This window comes from Urocitellus parryii, chromosome Y (genome assembly GCF_045843805.1).
Source record: "Urocitellus parryii isolate mUroPar1 chromosome Y, mUroPar1.hap1, whole genome shotgun sequence".
Lineage (NCBI taxonomy): Eukaryota > Metazoa > Chordata > Mammalia > Rodentia > Sciuridae > Urocitellus > Urocitellus parryii.
In genome coordinates, this window is record NC_135548.1 from 18,555,386 (window position 1) to 18,576,657 (window position 21,272).

A 21,272-nucleotide genomic window follows, 5' to 3' on the forward strand; every position below is an offset into this window, starting at 1 on the left:
GGCTCTGTGGTTAAGCACCCTTGGGTTCAATCCCTGGTACAAAAGAAAAAAAAAAGTATATGCATCATCTTAACCAAATGACCAAAAGAAGCATCACTAATAAGTGGCAGTCTAACCTCATCACATTTGACCTGATGTGATGCACTTGAGAAAAGAACAACATCGCCTACATGCTCTTCTTGCAAATACAACACACACTAGCCTGAATCTAAACATGAAGAAACAATCAGACTTTTTCAAAGTATAGGACCACTTATAGATGCACAGTGCAGGATGACTTACAAAGCATCTTGCCTGGACTCCTCCAAAATGTTAATGTTTTGAAAGACAAAAGGGCATTAGATTCTTGTGTATGGTACAATGCATGCAATGTAAGCATCTCATTTTTTCCTTTTTCCAAATAGGTATATTTTATTGAATAATGCTTACTGTACATTGGTAATATTTTCTCTACATTTTTGCCCACATGCTTGTTGACCCCTTCTTCGTGTGATGACCATTTTGTTTAAATAATGATTAGTAATATTACTTAATACCCAATAAACCTATGTTTACTCCCTGTTTCTCCTTCTGACACATATTCAGTCCATAACATAACCTACAATATATTTTTGAATGCCATTCAAAATTCTTATGTGCCTGGTCTTGATATTTTTCTACATTTTTTATTGTGCATTAGAGTTGTACATAGGAATGGGATTTTTTGTTACATATTCATACATGCATAACAATATAATTTTGCCTTTTTAACTCTCTATAGCTCTTTATATAAACACTATCCACTGCTGGTAACATGAAGTGTGCACTGCTCCTGTGTTAATGGTGGCAGTGTAAATTGGTACAATCTTTTGGAACATAACATTGCAATGTGAGTACAATAAGCATGGTTATATATTTTAAGCCATTATTTCCCTATGTAAAATTTTTCAGTAATGAGGATTGAATCCAAGTCTTATGCATGCTAGGCAAGCACTCTACCACTGAGCAACATTCCCAGCCCTTTTTATTTTATTTTGAAACCAGGTCTTTCTAAATTGCCCAGGCTGGCCTCCAATTTGCAATCCTCCTGTCTCAGCCTTCTGCAGAGCTGGGATTATAGGCATGTATCACCATGCCCAACTCACATATAAAAGTTTTGTAAGAATAAAGATGAAAAGAAATGCAAAGATGTTAATGTGTGCCATTTCTGTTAGCAAAAATTTGGGATCTAAATGTCCACTCCAGAGCAGCAGATTAATGATGTGATATCAAAAGGAAAATAATTAGGAAAATGCAAAACCTGGAAAGTGTTTATGATATTTCATAAAGTGAAAACAGCAGAGGGCAAAATGATGTATGCTCATTTAATTGCAACAATATATTGAATAGTTATGTGAATGCAATATGCAAAATGGACTGTATCTTCTGAGATGGTAGAATTATTGTTTTAAAATATTGTTTATAATTTGTTCTCTTTAATATTATATTGGAAGGATTAAAGCATCATGTAGGGTCAGATTTGGGAGTAGATTCTTAGAATTCTATTTCTGTTTAAACTTGTGCTGATTATTGAGATCTCAGGCTCTTCTTTTATAAAATGTTTATACTTACCTAAGAAGCTATTGTGAAATTTAATTGAAATAATACATGTATAGTGCCATTATGAAGTCCACACCTAAAAAGCATTTAATAAACAGCTATTCTTATCACTTTGTCAGTGTGTTGGTATCAACATAATCAAAGGGATATGATAGTTAAACTAATTATGTGTATCAACTGGCAGAAATTTCTTTCAGTCAACATATTTGGTTATGATCATTTTTTGGAGCATGTTGGTGCTTTTCCTATTATATTAAATTTCTATTCAAGAATTTTCAAGTTATTTATCCACACAGGCATTTCTCCCCATTTTTTTCTAGTAATAGAATGTGGATTTTCAACTGGGCTCATTGGCAGAAGGATGAAAAGACCACATTTCCCAGCCTTCTTTGCAACAAGGTTTAGCTATATGACAGATTTCTGGCCCACAAAATATAAGTGGTAGTGTTGTGAGGGGATTTGAGGGAAGGCTATTTAAAGAAATCTGGCATGTCTGAAAGGGGATTCTGTTTTGCCATTTTGCGTTTTCCATGTTTTTCTTCTTGCAATGCAGATGTGATGGCTGAAGCTCAGAAACCATCTTGGGTCATGATATAACTGTAAAAATGAAAGTCACACACTGAGATGGTGGAATAGAGTGGTAACAATGTGAGTCCATAAACATTGTGTAGCCTTTACACCATCCCTGAGCTGCCCTCCTCCAGTCTTTTCCATGATGGAGAACTAAACATTGAACATATTCAAAGAAGCTGTTTGGGGGGGTTATATATAATCAAACCTAATTATATAAATTATACTTATTTTACTTTCACTTTACTTACTTTACTAATTGAAACAGTAAAGTAAGTTTCAGATGGGGGAATCTAGCCTCTTATTTGTCTAACACCAAAACTGACCCATTTTTTACATTGTGTAACTTCTCTGTTTCTGGTGAACTGGTGTCTATCTCATCTCAATGGCAGTAGCAGTTAAGACCCTATGAACAACCTTCATAGCACTCATTCATTCATCAAATGTTGATTGAGTGCCTGTTCTCTTTCTGGCACTACTCAAGACCCTAGGGATAAGATGGTAAGCAAAATCAAATATTTTCTTTCTTTTTTAAAAATATTTAATTTTTAGTTGTAGTTGGACACAATACCTTTATTTGATTTATTTTTATTGGTACTGAGGATGGAACCCAGGGCCTCCCACATACTAGATGAGTGCTGTACTGCTGAACCATAACCTCAGCCCCCAAATCAAATATTTTCTACTCCTCAAGCAATCTTTCTTTTGTAAACTAGATTTTTTTTTCTTCAGAGGGAAACAAAAATCCAGGCATGGTGGCACATATCTGTAATCCCAGTGGCCTGGGAGGCTGAGGCAGGAGGATGGCAACCTCAAAGCCAGCCTCAGCAACTTAGTAAGACCCAGTCTCAAAATTAATAAAAAAACAGAAAGGACTGGGGATGTGGCTCAGTGGTTAAGCACCCTGAGTTCAATCCCTACTACCAAAAAAAAAAAAAAAAAAAAAAAGCAGGGAAAGAAACAGTCAACCAGATTATACTCTGTCAGGTTTATTTCTCATTGTAAATTAATAAATTAGCACTCTGGTGTCAATCAATATCTGTGTGAGTTGGTTAGTATGAGTCTGGGCCCCGAGTCTGATTTTCTTTGTATTGTCAAAACCAGCTTTGTGGATATACAAAGATTCTTAGTTCAATTAGGATATTCTTTTTAAAAAATTTTTATTTTTTATTAGTTGTTCAAGACAATACAATGATCTTGACATATCATACATTTGATTCAAATAGGGTATGAATTCTCATTTTTCCACGTGTACAGATTGCAGAATCACATTGGTTATACATCCATGTGTGTACATACAGCAATCCTAGTGTCAGTTGTATTCTGCTGCCCTCCCTATCTCCCCTCCCTCCCCTCCTCTCCCATCCCTATTGTCTACCCATACTACTGTGACACTTATCTATTTTTTTTCCTTCCCTTCCCCCTCACACCATCGTATATGTATTTTGTGAACCCATGAGGGTCTCCTTCCGTCTTCCATGCATTTTCCCTTCTCCCTCCCTTTCCCTCCCTCCTCTTTTCCTTATTTCGTGGTAATCTTCTTCTCATGCTCTTCCTTCCCACTCTGTTTTGAGTCACCTCCCTTATATCAGTGAAGACATTGGGCATTTGTTTTTTAGGGATTAGCTAATTTCGCTTAGCATAATTTGATCTAGTGCCATCCATTTCCCTGCAAATGCCATGATTTTGTTATTTTTTACTGGTAATATTCCATTGTGTACAAATGCCACATTTTTTAATCCATTCATCTGTTGAAGGGCATCTGGGTTGGTTCCACAGTCTAGCTATTGTGAATTGTGCTGCTATGAACATTGATGTAGCTGTGTCCCTGTAGTATGCTCTTTTTAGGTCTTTTGGGTACAGTCCGAGAAGGGCAATAGCTGGGTCAAATGGTGGTTCCATTCCTAGATTTCCAAGGAATCTCCATACTGTTCTCCAAATTGGCTGCACCAGTTTGCAGTCCCACCAGCAATGTACGTGTGTACCTTTTTCTCCACATCCTCACCAGCACTTGTTATTGTTTGACTTCATAATGGCTGCCTTTCTCACTGGAGTGAGATGGTATCTTAGAGTGGTTTAATTTGCATTTCTCTGATAGCTAGAGATGGTGAGCATTTTTTTGTGTGTATTTGTTGATTGCTTGTATATCTTCCTCTGTGAAGTGTCTGTTTAGATATTTGGCCCATTTGTTGATTGGGTTATTTTGTTGTTGTTGTTGTTTAACTTTTTGAGTTCTTTGTATACTCTGGAGATTAGCACTCTATCTGAAGTGTGAGGGATAAAACTTTGTTCCCAGGATGTAGGCTCCCTATTTACCTCACTTATTATTTCTCTTGCTGAGAAAAAAGCTTTAGTTTGAATATGTCCCATTTGTTGATTCCTGATTTTAACTCTCATGCTATAGGTGTCCTATTAAGGAATTTGGAGCCCTATCCCACGAGATGGAGATTAGGGACAACTTTTTCTTCTATTAGATGCAAAGTCTCTGGTTTGATTCCTAGTTCTTTTATCCATTTTGAGTTAATTTTTGTGCATGGTGAGAGAGAGGGATTCAATTTCATTTTGTTGCATATGGAAATAGAAAAGGCAATCATGAAATTCATCTGGAGAAACAAGTCCCAGAATAGCTAAAGTAATCCTAAGCAGGAAGAGTGAAACAGGTGGTATAACCATACCAGATTTCAAACTATACTATAGAGCAATAGTAACAAAACAGCATGGTACTGGTACCAAAACAGGCTGGTAGACCAGTGGTACAGATTAGAGGACAGAGAGATCAATCCACAAAATTACAACTAGGATGTTCTTTACATAGATATGGTGAGAGAATTGTCTACCAGCTGGAAATAGGCAAGCAGTGACAGGGGCTACATATGCTCTCAACATCCCACAAAGAGTCCTATTGATAGGAAAATGTATACAGCTCCCCTGGACAGCTAGCAGTGCCCAAGCTCAAACAATTTCCCCTTCCACCTAAGTTGCAAGTTCCCTTTTCTTACCTTACTTTACTATTAAAAAAAGTGTAATGACAGTGTGTAGGCCCCCTCACTAGCACAACCCTTGACGCATCCCACTGTTCATAGATAAAACACACCTCTCTGGATGGTATTTGCCATCCTGTATCCATGTGGTCATGTGGTGCCTATGCTGTGTAATCTTCAAGGTGGTTGTTTAAGTCATTTGCTTAAAACAACAATGATTCTGAGGCTGATACTAAGTGAATCAACACACAATTGAAGAGAAACTTTGACTTAAGAATGGACTTTATATAATCACCTGTAAAGTAAAACAGGATAACTTCCTGAAAATCAAATGGATCTAACATTGCACAAGTGAAAGAGACACTGGGGAAGAAAAGCAAACTACTTGTTCCTTAGATATGATCTCTAAATAGATATAAATACATAAATACACACATTAGGTTTTCCTGATGTTGATAACAACCCCTTAATTAATTCATGATGGACACCTGTCATTGTTTTAGCTACCTAATACCTAATGCCCCTTTTCTGTGTCTGGGGAATTTTCCACATTCTAAGTTTTGAGGGAAGCCAACCTAACTATAACTACACATTGAAAATGTTTTTGTCCCAGCAACCCTGCCAGTTACAGCATAAGCATGTCTATTGGCCATTTCCACAAGAGATTTTAATTTTGGAGCTACTGGCACAAAAATAAGAAAAATTCTTTGTGTTGGCAGTAGCAGTTTTTTGCTTCCTTCTGGGCAGCAAACTCTTCAGAGTCACTGCAAAGGTCAGCCAGCATCTAGGCCACCTTCAATGGCAGAAATGGTCAGGATGCTATTTGTCAAGTGCCTCAGAAACGTGATTTTTATCCATGATTTCAACTTAGAGTCTCCCTTTGTGTCTGTCCACTTGAGCCTGGTTCTTCTGGATGCTTAGTGATTGTGTGAATTACCTGCTATTCTCTCACAAACTTCTTTTCATCCTCCTCTACACACTCCTTTTCCTCTCTCTCTTCCTCTTCTCTTCCTCCTCTTTTCTCAAATAAGCCAGAAGTTAATTTCTGTTGCTTGCAAATAATATCCCTGGCTGATACACCATTCTATTCATCTGCTTTATTCTCATGCCAGGCTCATCAAGAAATCTTCTGGTTAGTATTTCAAAAGCTTAAAACTAGGGCAGAAGAATGATAAAAAAAGGGTGGATAAAAATATTGCAGTTTCAGCATTTAGAACATGATGGTCCCCACAATCAATCGATAGGTGCCTATTCTAGTTAAAATGTCTATTATGGCTGGGCACAGTGATGAACACCTGTAATCCCAGCAGCTCAGGAGGTTGAGACAGGAGTATTGAAAGTTCAAGGCCAGCCTCAGCAACTTAGCAAGGTTCTCAGCAACTCAGCTAGACCCTGTCTCAAAATATAAAATAAAAAGGGCTGGAAATGTCACTCAGTTGTTAAGCACCCCTGCATTCAATCTCCAGTATAAAAAATAAAAATAAAATAACCTGTTATGAGTTTAATTCAAGTGTCGAGTAGAAATGTCCCTAAAAGACCATATATAGGTGCTCTAAAGGAATCTGGTCAATACCCACAACACTAAGGACAGGACCCTGGAGACTGTGAAGACCAAGAAAGGTGACCCTAAGAAGGCTTTCCTACAACAATGAGAACTTGGCACTTCCAGACCACAATCCTCTCTAACCAGGGAACCTTCTTACGGGGCTTCACCTTCATGAGTACATCTCTGTCTTGTCTCTCACAGTATTAATTCATTGAAAAATGACTTTGACATTTGTATTCATTCATCCTTTTCAGACAAAAAATCATTTTGTAAGGTGTGGTTTTCTAGATCTATAAAATTGAGAGAAGTGAGAAGACTTACTAGAATTATCCATTAATTATTCCACTTCATATCCATTCCATCTCATATCTGCTAGTAATAATTTACCTATTACCTGATTCCAGAAAAACCAGCAGCAATTTACTGTTTCCTGGTCATGTAGATGTGTGCTGCATATTATACCCTCTGATATTTAATCCTAGAGACTAGAATACAAAACATTGAATCTAGAAACTATATTCTTGAATGACTTGAATCCTAACCCCCACAGCCCTAGTGGCTTCTGGACAGAAAATTTCATTTTCTTAGGACAGCCATGAAAATAAATTAATTAGAAAACAATAAAAAACAAAGACATCTACATGTATATCTTAACTTAAGAGTATCAATTAAGCCAAGAACTCAGTGAGAATTAACCATCTTTGAGTCCCACATTTATATAGCTAATTTTAGCCATCCAGATCAATACATCTGTATCCTTTCCTCAGACCCACTAGTGCATAATGTCTTTAGTCCTTCCCTCCTAGAGAGCAATGTTAGATCCCTGCTCTCAAGTGATCTAACATGAATTATTGACCTGGCAGATTCTTTGTGACAACTTAGGCATGACTCACAGTATAAACATGCATTGTCATTGTACTAAAACCTGCTATATACTTCAGAACCCTCTAAACTAGCATTTTTAATTAATAGGAATAGAAAACTAGAACTCGTCTAGGAGGTATTAAATTTATTAGAAGAATTGTTGTTAAAGTATGAATCATATAAATTGGTCAATAGTGAATTTCAGCAGAGGATGGCAGCATGAGGATTTTGTGATTTATATCTAGCCAATGTTCTATAAAGCAGTGTTTCTCAGCACTTGGATGTAAATTAGAATCATCTGAGTAATTCTTTAAAGTTCTAATTCCCAGTAGTTCCCCAGACCTATTAAATGAGAATTTTTGAGGATGAGATTTCAATTTGCAAACAAAGTTAAAAACATGTAGTCTAGATGAGGCATTGCTAAACTTTCAACATGATGGCTAACTTGGACAGACATATTAAATTATATATTGTCAAAATTGCCTGGACACACCTCTTCCCATGAGGAATGAGGGCTCGTCTCCTACCTCTACCTTATAGGATTTGGTATTGTGGCTTTGTGTGAATTGAATGCTATCTGGGTTATCTAAAAGTTTTTATTTCAGGTCAGCACTAGCTTTACAAGAAATAATGCAAAAGATTCCACTCTTCTTGTTAAGCATCATTCACCAGTAGAAATCATAGTCTGACAGCATCTCTGTGGTTTGGGTTTGGGAAATTTGAAAATTATATTTAATTCAAGCAGTCATTACTTGTTGCTTTATCATATTATCCCCTGTTCCTTCAACAGCAAAGACAACTTATATTTCATTTTCCTTAGTTTTAACTACATATTAAATAATTTCACCAGTGAAACAAATTTGCCCAAACACTCATTAATAGTTCAGGAATAGCCAAGTGAGAGAGAGGGGTGAATGACCCCTCAGTCAAAAGTTCTTAGTAAGGTAAATCTGCTGAAAAGTTATGCTTGTATGTGTGAATCTGATGCCCTCCAGAGACATGAATAAATTATCCTTAGAGCTACAATAACATTCTATCTTGATTGATCTTTCATTTTCCTCCACTGGCATCAATAATCAATGGTTAAGCTATACTTGATAACTTACTTTTATAAATGTACCTTTTTTTATACAATGGGCCCATTCTTAAGCATTTTTGTCCAAATTATATTTTATATGTATACTTTGTATCTTACATTTTAAAATGTTATTTTTAGATAATTGTAAATTTGTATACAGTTCCAGGATATAATACAGAAAAACCCCATGTATCCTTTACTTGGTACATAAATATTCAGTCACAAAATGTGTGGTCACAAATATGTATACTCTTTACCCAGGGTCTTCCAATGGTTGCATCTTGCACAACTATAGTATTGCATCACAACTAGGATATTTATGTTGGTAATAGTCAAGATATAGGACATTTTTATCACTAAGGATTCCTCATGTTGCCTTTATTCAGGCCTGCTTACTTCCCTCTTGTTTCTTATCCCTATCCTTAGCCACTGAAAACCACTTACATTATTTTCCACCCCCCCCTTTTTTGTACTGGGTATTGAACCCAGGGATGCTTTACTACTAAGCCACATCCACAGCCCTTTTTATTTTTTATTTTGAGATATGGTCTCCCTAAATTTCTAGGGCTGGTCTCAAGCTTGCAATCCTCCTGCCTCAGCCTATTGAATTGCTGTGAAAACAGGGTGTGCCACTGCATCAGGCTTAACCTGTTTTCCATTTCTATAATTTTGTGCACATATCTTCAGAAAAACAGGTTCCAGTTCTCCTGGGTAAATAAGACTGAAATTGCTGAGTCATATAATAAGTGTATGTTTCATTTTAAAATAAACTGTGAAACGTTACATTTCCACCAGCAATCCTCATAGATTTCTCAGCAGAACTGTCAAATTATATTTTATTTGTTTGCTTTGTTTATTTGCAGTACTAAGGATTAAGGATCTCACCAATGCTAGGTGACCACTCTACCACTGAGGTACATCCCCAGGCAATCAGTTTTTATTTTAATTTTCATCTTAGAGGGTATATAGTAGTGTCTCATTGTGAGTATTAACTTGCCCTTCTCTGATGACTAATGATGTTGAGGATCTTTTAGTGTGATTTTTGACCATGTGCAACTGTTTTCTATTTGGTGGATTTATTCTTTTTTCTTCTTTTTGGCTTCAGTGGAACAGTTCATATGGTTCCATTTTATCTCCTCTCTTGACATATCACTTATATATATTTTTTAAATTTTTTAGTGTTTGCCATAGGGTTTACAATATACATTTAAAAACAATCTAAGTCCACTGCCAAATAACACTGTAGTGCAGGTACCTTTGAAGTGAATACTCCCCATTCCTCCCACCCTTCCCTATTTACACAGCTGTCATTCATTTCACTTTTCCATTTGCTATTATCAACCAATACGTAGTTACTATTTTGCTTTAAACAATTATATTTTAGAGCAACAAAAATAGTAATAGAGTTAGTTTTACCTTCAGTTATTCTTTCTCTAATATGCTTTTTAAAATGTAGACCTCAAATTCTGACGTATCTAATTTTCCTTCTGCTTGAACAACTGCTTTTAACATTTCTTACAGGGGAAGTCTGTTGATGATGAATCTCCCAGGTTTTATCTAAGAAAGTCTGTATTCCTCCTTCACTTTTTTTTTTGGTGCTTCAGCAGCATTATTTTTTTAAGACCATGCATGTAATGAGAAAATTTCAAAGCAGCATTTTAAAAGAAAACAACCATGAATTCACTGTGAACAGCATTTAATTTCCTAAGGGAGGATAATCACTCAAACATGATAATTACCTAAAACATTGAAAAAAAAAATTAGCAATCACTAAAGGTCTCAAATAGATGGACAGGATCTAAATAGCATTAGAAATAATGAAAAACTTTCATAGTTGACATAACATTTTTATTATATAAATATTTCAAAATTCCACAAAAGTTTATAAAAATCAAAATGACAAATTATAAATAAATAAACCTTAAAAGCATAAAAATACTTATCCATAATAATGATAATGGGAATGAAAAAATTTACACAATTTTTCACTCAATATTTTTTTTTGTTTTCTGGTCTATGTATATTATCAAAATCAGAATAAATGAAGTCAAAAGCATTTCTGACCATTACCAAGAATCACATTAGGATTTCCACTTATTGCTTTCATTTCAAGTAAAAAGAATCTTGTATTTCTTCAATTCTACAGATCATTCTCAATCACATATTCTTTCTTCCCTTTGGAAGTTTAATTTCACTGGATGTAGAACTCAAGGATGATGGGTTTTGTTTTTTTCCAACACTTTAGAGATTTCACTTGGCACTCTCTTGCTTGCATGGTTTCTAATAAATCCACTATAATTCTTTTTAAAATTAGTTTTTAGATGTTGATGGACCATTATTTTATTCATTTTATTTTTATGTGGTGCTGAGAATTAAACCCAGTGCCTCATACATGCTAGGCAAGCGCTCTACCTATCACTGAGGCACAACCACAGCCCCAAGTCCAATAATATTCTTATTTTTGTTCTTCTATAAAGTTTTTCTCCCACCACCCCTGGGCTTCCTTCAAGATCTTCACTTTGTCTTTGATTTTCTTCAGTTGGAATATGGCATTACTAGGTGTATTTTTGTTTTGTTTTGTTTTGGTTTGTTTGGGTTAGGTATTTATCTTGCTTGGTATTGTTGGAGATTCCTGGATCTGTGGTTTTGTGACTGTTATATCAATGATAAAATATTTGAAAAATTCATGACCATTATTACTTAAATATTTCTTCTGCCTATAACAGGTATGTAGAGAAGCTGTCTTTGCCCAAAGCAGTGTCTCTTTACTTAGGCCTGCAGATTCCCCTTGGGTAACAAACTATAGGATAAAGCTTTGCATCTCTGCCTTCATTTTGTATCTGTCTCCTCTATTACCTCAAACTCTGTGACCTGCTCAGCCCTGCATATACACATGTTAGTCATTTAAGGAGTATTCATCTAAAAGTGGGTAATACGAGGTTTATTAGCCCAAAATTTACCTAACCTATCTTGGCCCTCTTCAAGTCTGAGGCAAAATTTGCAGGGATATTTACAACATCCTGTTTCAGCCCCCTGAAGTGGTACTTAGAAATTTCTAGTCATTGCTCTACTCCTTCAAGGAACAGCAAAGCCTTGCAGGCACATTACCACATACTGAGACTGCCCCTTTAAGCAGGAGCATATAGATTGTTCTTGCATCACTATTTTCTTTTTATATTTAGTTCTGGTAAAGTATACATTAAAAATTACCATTATGTCCATTTTTTATTTTATTTTGAGACAGGTCTTGCTAAGTTGCTTAGGTACTCACTAAATTGCTGAGGTTGGCCTTGAACTTGCAATCTTTCTGCCTCAGTCTCCCAAGTTGTTGGGATTACAGGTCTGCAACACTGTGCCAGGCTCCTCATGACCAATTTTAAGTGCAAAGTTCAATGGCATTAAGTAAGTTCACATTGTTATGCAACCAATCTCCAGAACTCTTTTCCTCTTACAAAACAGAAATTGTATACCCATTAAACCACAATTCCCCATTCCTCCTCTTCCCAAACCCTGGCAATTACCAGTCTACCTTCTATGTATAAATGTGGTTATTCTAGGAACCCTATGTATTTATCTTTTCAGTTAGCCTTATATTCTGAAGGTTGATTCATGTTGTAGCATATGTCAGAATTTTCTATCCTTTTTAAGGTTGAATAATATTCCATTGAATGTATACACCACATTGTTTATCCATTAATCCATCAATAGACACTTCAGTTGCTCTTGGTTAATATGAATAATGCTGCTATTAATAGCACCATTCTTCAAAAAGGCAATATTTTTACCCTGGAATTACTTTGACACTTTAGTTGAAAATGACAACACCACATACACATATGAGTCTATGTCTGGATTTTCTATTTTATTCAACTTATCTCTGTTTATACTAATGGCAATACCACACTGTCTACTGAAGCTTTACATAAGTTTTAAAATCAGAGAGTCTGAGTTTTCAACACTGTTCTTCTTGTCAAAATTATTTTGGCTAATCTAGGGTTTTACATTTTCATATAATTATTGGAATAAGCCCATTTATCCCAAAACGCTTTCAGGGATTTTGACTGGGATTATATTAAATTTGTAGACTAATTTGGGGATGCCTCAGTCAATTGGGGCTGCTTATGACAAAATTCCTTAGACTGAGTAATCAATTTATAAACAGAATTTTATGTCTCATAGTACCAGAGACTGGGAAGTCTAAGATCAAGGCACATGTAGATTTGATATCTGGTAAGGGTCTGTCCCTCATAGATGGCATAGGACATCTGAGTGTGTTCCTCTTATCACAAATGGATGCAGTTGCATTGTCCGGAGACAGGGACATTCAGAGGTAGAGAAGTTCTTAGAAATTCTTTAATTGGTAGCCTCTCCCACAAAACAACTTCGGGAATTACAATTAAAGTTAAAGACTCTCTTTTGCCTTGGCAAGTCAGAGAATGGAGAAAAGGGGAGGAAGGGGAGAAAGATATGAGCCAGCCTCTTGGATAAAGCACAGAAACCTTGCATCACACAAGAGCTAACTGAAAAATAGCAAAAAGCCATGAGAAAGATGTGGAGGCCATCCCAAAATGTATCATGTCCAGTTTTTCTCCAAATAAGTCCCACATTAAGTAGACAACTTTTCTAATGGTGAAAAATGTCTGCAAAACCTAAGTGATCCATTAAAATAATTGTTATTATGTGAGGAAAGGGGAAAAAATTCTGAATTACTTTGATTATCCCTCTAACAGCTAGAGAAATATTGTTAATGGCCTAATGGATCAACAAACTTGGAAAACATCCATTTGCTTGGAGTTGAGTTGTTTTACCTAGTTGCTATACTGAAACTACTGTGTCCCTAAAATGAAAGTTAATAAATTTCACAGGTCTTTTAACTGTACAATTTCTCAATATTTATGTTTTTCTTTGACATCAATGATTTTCCAGAACCTAACACCATTCCTCAGCATTATTAATATACCTCCAGTTCTTTCAGGAGAAGAAATGACTGACACTGTCAAATCAGATTGCTTTTCCCTTGCCCTGTTCTCCTATCCACCTAAAGCCATATTGAACCAGAGGAAAATAATATCAACACCAAATTATGTTCATTAAAAAATGATTATTGAGCACTTAATACATATAAGAAACTGGTCTAGGCCCAGGAGATGTCATCATTGAAGCAAAGTTTCTGTGCTTCAATTCTGCTGGAAAATAAAAAAAAAAAAAACAATAAACATAATATATGCCTTGATGGTGGGTATTATGAAGTAAACCAAAGCAGGGTAAAGGGAAACAGAGTGATGACTTGAGGGTTATAAAATTGATTGTTTAAGTCAGGGGACTATTATTAGTATTATTACTATTATTAGTAGCATTCATATACTAATTAATAATTCCATGAAAGCTGGTACTGTCACAATTATCTTCATTTTCATAAATATAGAGAGAAGATCAGTGAAGTAGAAGTAGGAGAACAAGAGGGATGGAGGGAAGGAAAGGGAAAGAAATATGGAATGACTCTAACAAAATCATGTTATATATGCATATAAATGTACCAAAGTAAAGTTCACCTTTTTGTATATGTAGAAAGTACCAATCAAAAATGAAAAGTAAAGGAGTGAAAGGAAGATCAGCAGAGGAGGGAGAAAATGGGGAAGGGAGAAAAGGGGAAGGAAGAAGGGAAGAAAGCAGGGGATGGGGATCCAAATCAGATTCCTTGTATATATAAATTTATCAAAAGGAACCCAAATATTATGTATGATTATAATGCTCTAATTAAAAAATAAATTGAAAAATAGTTGTCTTCAATTTTCACCTTGTTTCTGGCTTAGCACAAGATTCACAATGAATTCAACAGAAACAGTAATATGCAAATATACTTACCTTCTACTCTTAAAAAAATTGTAGTTGTAAATAGACAGAATGCCTTTATTTTATTTGTTTATTTTTATGTGGTGCTAAGGATCAAACCCAGTGCCTCACACATGCTAGGCAAGTGCTCTGCCACTGAGCTCCAGTTCCAGCCATTACCTTCTACTCTTGAATTTGGACATATGTTGACATCATGAGGATAGATTATGATTCTAGTCCAGATTTTGGAAGTGCAAAGTCCATACTTCACATTCCTTATTCAGAACTATTGATAGCTAATTATACATCAGGTAAAGCAAAGAGTTAGGGGTGATGATCACAGGCAATCACTTTTCTTTAGGACCAAGCAGGCTACCATCTCCTCATCTGTTCCCTGGATTCATCTCAGGATTACATCAATCCAAAGCAACCCTGGATGTAGTCATCAATCACAGGGTTTCCACACCCAAGTTAACCAACAAATGCATGGCAAATGATGAGGGGCACGTACAAAATATTGCAGGGGCTCATGTATTTTTAATTATCATTTTAAAGCAACTACTATTGTACCAAGAACTATTCAAGGGGTGGATTATTTCCCCTCAGTTCAAAATTCCTCAGCTATTTAAGATTTGGACAATCATATTGCTTACATATTTAGAGATAATCAGACTTTCGATGACAAACCACTTCACTACAGCAGAATCACACATCCCTAGGCACAAGGGGTCGTTGAGCAGGGACTTTTAGCAGAGGGATTGAACAACAACAACAAAAATCCTGGCTATCCAGGCTGGCGCTATCCTGTGGTATAGGATAGATAAAGGGTTCTGTCTCCTCCCATCCCTACTTTTCCAGCAAGGAATTCCAAGTCACTTGCCCTCCTAAGTCAATTACAAGGTATATTTGCTGAGTTATGAAGATGGAATACACATACACACACATGTACAATCTGTTAGCATGATTTTGAAGTTTTAAATATCTAGACCCAGGATATATCAGCCTCCATTTATATTTTGCTTTGACCTCACAAATGTCAGATGTAGGCCCAGATAGAGACATTCTGAATCATTGTAGAAATGAATGAATTGGCATTTTTCTGCCCGCATTCCATTTTCTTTATAGTCATAATTAATCAGAATCTATCTCCTCACCTCTCTCATGCTCCCAAGGAAAAAAAAATCACCTACTATAACCAGGAATTAACCAAGAGAATAGATTGGCCAGGATTCTTCTTTTGGATGTGAGACAAGAAACTTGGAAATATGATCAAACACACTGTGATTTTAAGAGATGACAACAGGAGGCAATTTCAAAACAAGCCTCTGTTGTTGAACCTTTGGGCCTCGATGACACAAGAGTGTTTTCAATTACTGAGAAGAGAAAACCAATGCAAATACAGTTGGCTCCCTATATTCACTTGTTCTGCATTCATGGATTCAACCAGCTGTGGATGGAAAATGTAATTATACCTACAAGGCTTGTGTCTGTACTCAACATGTACAGATATTTTAGTTGTCATTATTCCCTAAACAATACAATAGTTGTTATAACAACTATTTATATATCATTTACATTGTATTAGAAATTATAAGTCATCTAGAGATGGTTTAAAGTGAATTGGAGATTGTACATAGGTCATGTGCAAATACTACACCATTTTACTTGAAGGACTTGAGCATCTGTAGATTTTGGAATCTGAGGAGGTCCCGGAACAATCCCCCATAGACACTGAAGGACAACTTAAAGGTGGATGATTTTTCCTGATGACTGAACCAGGCTTCGGTTAGTTTTGGAGAAACTTAATTTGAGTTGATTTATCTTTGCTGTGTGGAGCTGGTTTATCATTTGAATGGATCCAGTAGATCACTCTGGAGAAAATAATGTACCTAGGAGTTAGGCCTTTTTAGTTGACTATCTAGGATCCACCCTGGTATGTGGCTTACCTCTAATCCTACCTCTCTAGGGGATAAGAATGAGGATGAAAAGCCACAGGAGGGAAGAAGGAAAAAATTATCTGCTTATATCTGAAAATGGGGAAGAGCTATAGAGAACTGTGAGGAGAGATTTCATTCAAATAGAACATCCATTTCCTTGGACTACTCCATGTTTTTAAATTCAAGTTCCATCAGGTTTCCTTCCTATTGCTCTCTCTACTCTCCGTCCTAGCCCCTGCTTAAGGATTATCTCCTAATAGTCCTTGTATTATTTGGAAGACTATGCGTATCAGTCCAAGTTCCAACATGGAAGCACAATGAACTGTGGAAGAAGGGATTTACCATAGGAATTAGTCCTGGAAAGAGGGGTGGGGGAATGGAGGCCCAGAAGGGAGTTGGAGGATAGGAGAGGCCACCCACCATTGGAAGCTCACAGCATCCAGCTACCCAAGTGGAAGAGGAAACCTGTAGGGAGACCTGTGGAGAGTTGCTCCTACTTCTAAGCCTGCAGTTAACTGTACAGTGGTGGGCCTATGGCTGCTATTGGTCAAGAGGATCAGCAACTGGAAAGAAAACATCTGGACACAGAATAAGAATGAGGACAAGCTGGGACTCAGTGTCACTTAGACCTCTGTTTGTCACCACACCTTACTACATAAACCTTGGGGAAGTAAGGACTCCTGCTTTCCCCTTCAGTACATGCAACTAACACAGGGCTTTAAGGTAAGGGGAGCCTGGGAAATGTGATTCCAGCTTACCAAGTTGGCACACTATGTTCTACCACACTAGGAAACTCACAATATATCTGCTAACAGAACTACCCTAGCAACTGGCATGGCACCTAGACAAAGATGGCACATGATGAATGGATAGACAGAAAGCCTAAAAAGTATCCATCAACTGATCAGAGCATATTTTATTATCCTGGATATTAGAATATAGGAGATAATTACTAATAGTTTTCCCACTGGGATGAGGCCAAGGAAATCTTCACTTAGCTAAGATGAAATTAGATAGGTAGATGTCTTCATTCTCAGCTGAGGTAACAGTCAGCAACCAAAGTTCCCATAGCACTTTGGTGCAGCTAGATTTTTTTTTTAACCATCTTCATTTGGCTTTATTTTATAACTCTAGAACCAGGCAACACTTCATTTCATCAAATAGAATATGTGTTCTATGGGTTGAGCAGTGGAGGTTGGTTTTATAGACAAGGAACTAGTATGCACAAAGTCCTCAGCACTGAAAAAAGAATAACCAAACTGGGTTGGGTGGCATGTAATCCAAACTACTCTGGAATCTGTGGTAGGAGAATCACAAGTTCAAGGCCAGCCTGAGCAATACAGGGAGGTCGGGTTCAGAGGTCGACAGAGGGCTCCATTCCTTTGGGCTCGAGGTGAGGCAGGATATCATGGCTGGACAGTGTGGCAGAGGAAAGTAGATCATATCATGGTGAATAGGAGGCAGAGAGTGGTAGAGCTAGATTTTAAAAGAATCTTTTTCTCAGAAAGGCTGCAGCACATGCATATTTAAAGAGTTCTTTTTCACATACCCAGAGTTATCTGAGGGGACATTACCTTAACAGAAATTATGAAGATTCCACATTGTTAAAATGCACAAATTCATTATCAATGGTGCTTAGAATAACTCCTTGGAAGGAATAAAAATGTTTATTAGAATCAAAGTACATTTGAGTGATTTATTTTCTCCATCTTTATTTTCCTATTTAAAGAAAGTGCTGATTTGTATATTAACACTTCAAGGTTTTGACTACTTTCTTATCTTGGAAAAAAAAGCAAATGTTTGTCATTCCGAGAGCATAATCAGTTGAGCCGGCACACAATGACATAGTTAATTCACCAACGAAATTTGTTGCCACAGCTCCAGCGAGGGACAGGGTAGATTAAACAATGGCCTTTTTCACAACTGCAGCTTTCACCACAACCTGCCTGTCCCCACACAACAGGCCATCATAGCGCCAGTCCAGAGCACAGCAATTGTCAATGAACAACAGTCCAGAGAGGACAAGAGGAGGCTTTTGGTAAATAAAGCAAGAGTGTCGGGCAACTTGAATCTCTGCTTATTCAATAACTGGACACTCCTAGTTCCTCCGAGCTCATCTTTAAGCACTGGGCATAGAGAGCTGGCTTGACCTTTGGTCAAGTGTTCCGGTCTAGAACAACAAAAATTTCACTCAGGGATTCATAAGAACTTGAAAGGGAAGAGGATCCTAGTGAAAAAGGAGAGAGACCAGAGGTAGACATGGTGGGCCACCAGGAATGCACCATGGAGGAGGACACCAAGAACAATTGCACTCCCAAACTCTGGAGCAAGGTAATATGTAACCAATTTCTTATTGATTTTTGCCTTTGACATCAAAGTTAGTTCAAAGAGTAAAGTCTTCTGTATCTGCTAATATAACAGACCTGTACTAATTAATAGAGTCCTACTAAACATGGAAATATATCCATCTTATTAAGGTGATAAAAAAGAAAAACAAAATGTGGCTAATATTTCTTTATCCCCTTACGGAATGTGTAAGCTCCTTGTATAGAGTTAGGCAACAGGAGCTGACTCACTGTCTTAAAAAAATCAGGGGCTGGGAGTGTAGCTCAGTGGTAGAGTGCATGCTTAGCATATATGAGACCCTGGGTTTAATCCCAGCGCCAAAGCCAAAAGTAAAGTTAATTTATCAATTAAATATGAAGAAATATAGGTAGCCCAAGGCAAATAATGATGATGTGGGAGCCTGAGGACATTGGAGAAAAGTTTTAACAAAATGTCCATTGTCTTATAAAATGAGGAATTCTCCTAATAAAAATGTTCCAATTTTTTTTAAATTTTATTTATTCTTTTTAATTATACATGACAGTTCCATGCTGTGTGACTATCACATAAATGAGTTTATCTTATGTGGTCTTTAATTTTGGGGATTGTCCAGAGGAATGCGGGTTTGAAGGGTAGCTTTGTTAAATGAAATAAGTTCTAGATGGAGAAAGTTTGGGCAGTGGGACAGAGTTTTAAGGAGAATCTAGATAATGTGAAGAAGAAATTTAAGATCAGAGGCAATCTTCCCAAAAACAGCATGATTTCTCTGGTGTTATAATGGTGAAACGACTTTTACTCCATTAACCTGAAAGGGGTTTCTCAGGCCTTAGGACATGGTCCTATCTTTTCTGTCCCAGAACTCCTTCAAAATCTTCCTGTGTACCTTGGAATGGATATGAATAGCTGCGTTAAGCACCATAGGCTTCAGAAAGTAATCTGGGTCCACATCCACTGGACACCTAAGCTGATGACTGGTAGACCATTTTCCCTAGTTGGTCCCTTTTCAGATAGCCATCATGTTATCTTGGCTTTAGAGAAATTTGCATATTGAAGGTATATGGGTTTATTTTTAATGTTTTTATTAGTGCATTATAGTTATAATATTGGAGTTCATTTTGACATAATCATACATGCATGGAATATAATCTGCTTCATTTCAGTCCCCAGGACTTCCTCTTTCCCTAATCTCTTCCCTTCTCCTCTTCCCTTTCCTCCACTCTCCTGGTCTTCCTTCTAGTTATTGTTATTTTAATTAGTGATATATAAATACACATAAAGGTGAAATTCACTATGGTATACTCATATATGTATACAGCATAATTTGGTCAATTTTATCCCACCATTTTATCATTTGTTTTATTCAGTTAATGGGATAATCAGGAGGCATTTAACCATTGATTCATTCTTCATTTAAAAAATAGATTTGAAATGGTATCAAAACAACTAAATTCAGTTCTTGACTAGTGCAGATATAATCAATATGCTCTTTCCATGTTGGAGTCATGTAGAATCAAATCTGTGCAAATACCACTTTGTACTCTCATACTGTTTATGAACTCAAAAATAGACAAAGGCCTCCAATTTCATGGTCACCCAATAGCATCACGTATCATAATAATGACTGGCATTTTTGGTCCTTAGGTGGCATACCCTGTTCTAAGTACATTCTATGCCTTGCTTCATGTGATTACGTTCACTGAAAGGGCTCAAGCTCCTAGCCACTAGTCTATTTTGCTAATTTGTGCCTGAGTTCCTCCCTGATAAATGGAATGGGTTTATTTATCCTCCATGGGCAATCAAAATGGATTACATTGTTAATTGTAACAATATTAAAGAAGGGATTATATTAGCATTTTTATCATGTTTCTCAGTTCTCAATGTACTGCACTTTTCTCACACAGGTGATATCAACTTTTATAAAGTTAACTTTCTGTCAGGGTTTCTGTACACCATGCACTGTTATCCCACACTAACACATGACCATTTCTGGTTATTGCTAACGGTGCGGCTTATCAGCCAATAGTTACAAGCATCATTAAATATTATATCTGAAAAGTGAGGATAACTATGAATTTAATAGTATTTTAGAGCTTTCTGAGAATGGAAACTCCCTTTAAGTGATAAAGTTGGTTATTTACTTTCCACATATTTAAATTTGGTTAGCACTTATTTGGAAATAGGAGAATGCCCAAACATTATTCCAATTCCTCTTGCCCCAAATCCTGTGAAGTTGATATTATTCATAATCTCATTTTCAAGTGACAAAATTGGAGCTCGTAGAAGTTAATTGTCCAAGGTAGTGCTGAAATTCAGGTTCCTCAAATTCAATTTCAATTTTTCTTTAAACCTGTGTTGTCAAATAAGGTGGGCACTACCACATATGGCTATTGGGCACTACCACATATGGCAATTGGGCACTAGGCACATATGGCTATTTAAATTTAAATTTAAACAAAATTTGAAATTCTTTTCCTGAGTCACACTAGCCACATTTCAAGTGCTCAACAGCTACACATGACTAGTAACTACCTCATTTGGACAGTGCAATTACAGAATATTCC

At 36.6% G+C, this 21,272-nt stretch overlaps 1 protein-coding gene across 1 annotated transcript in view; it reads right to left on the reverse strand.

Annotated features, from left to right (window-relative positions):
• Positions 1 to 21,272, reverse strand: part of LOC144250958 (DNA polymerase alpha catalytic subunit-like) — a 94,926-nt gene that overhangs the window by 51,277 nt on the left and 22,377 nt on the right. The window lies entirely within an intron of this gene.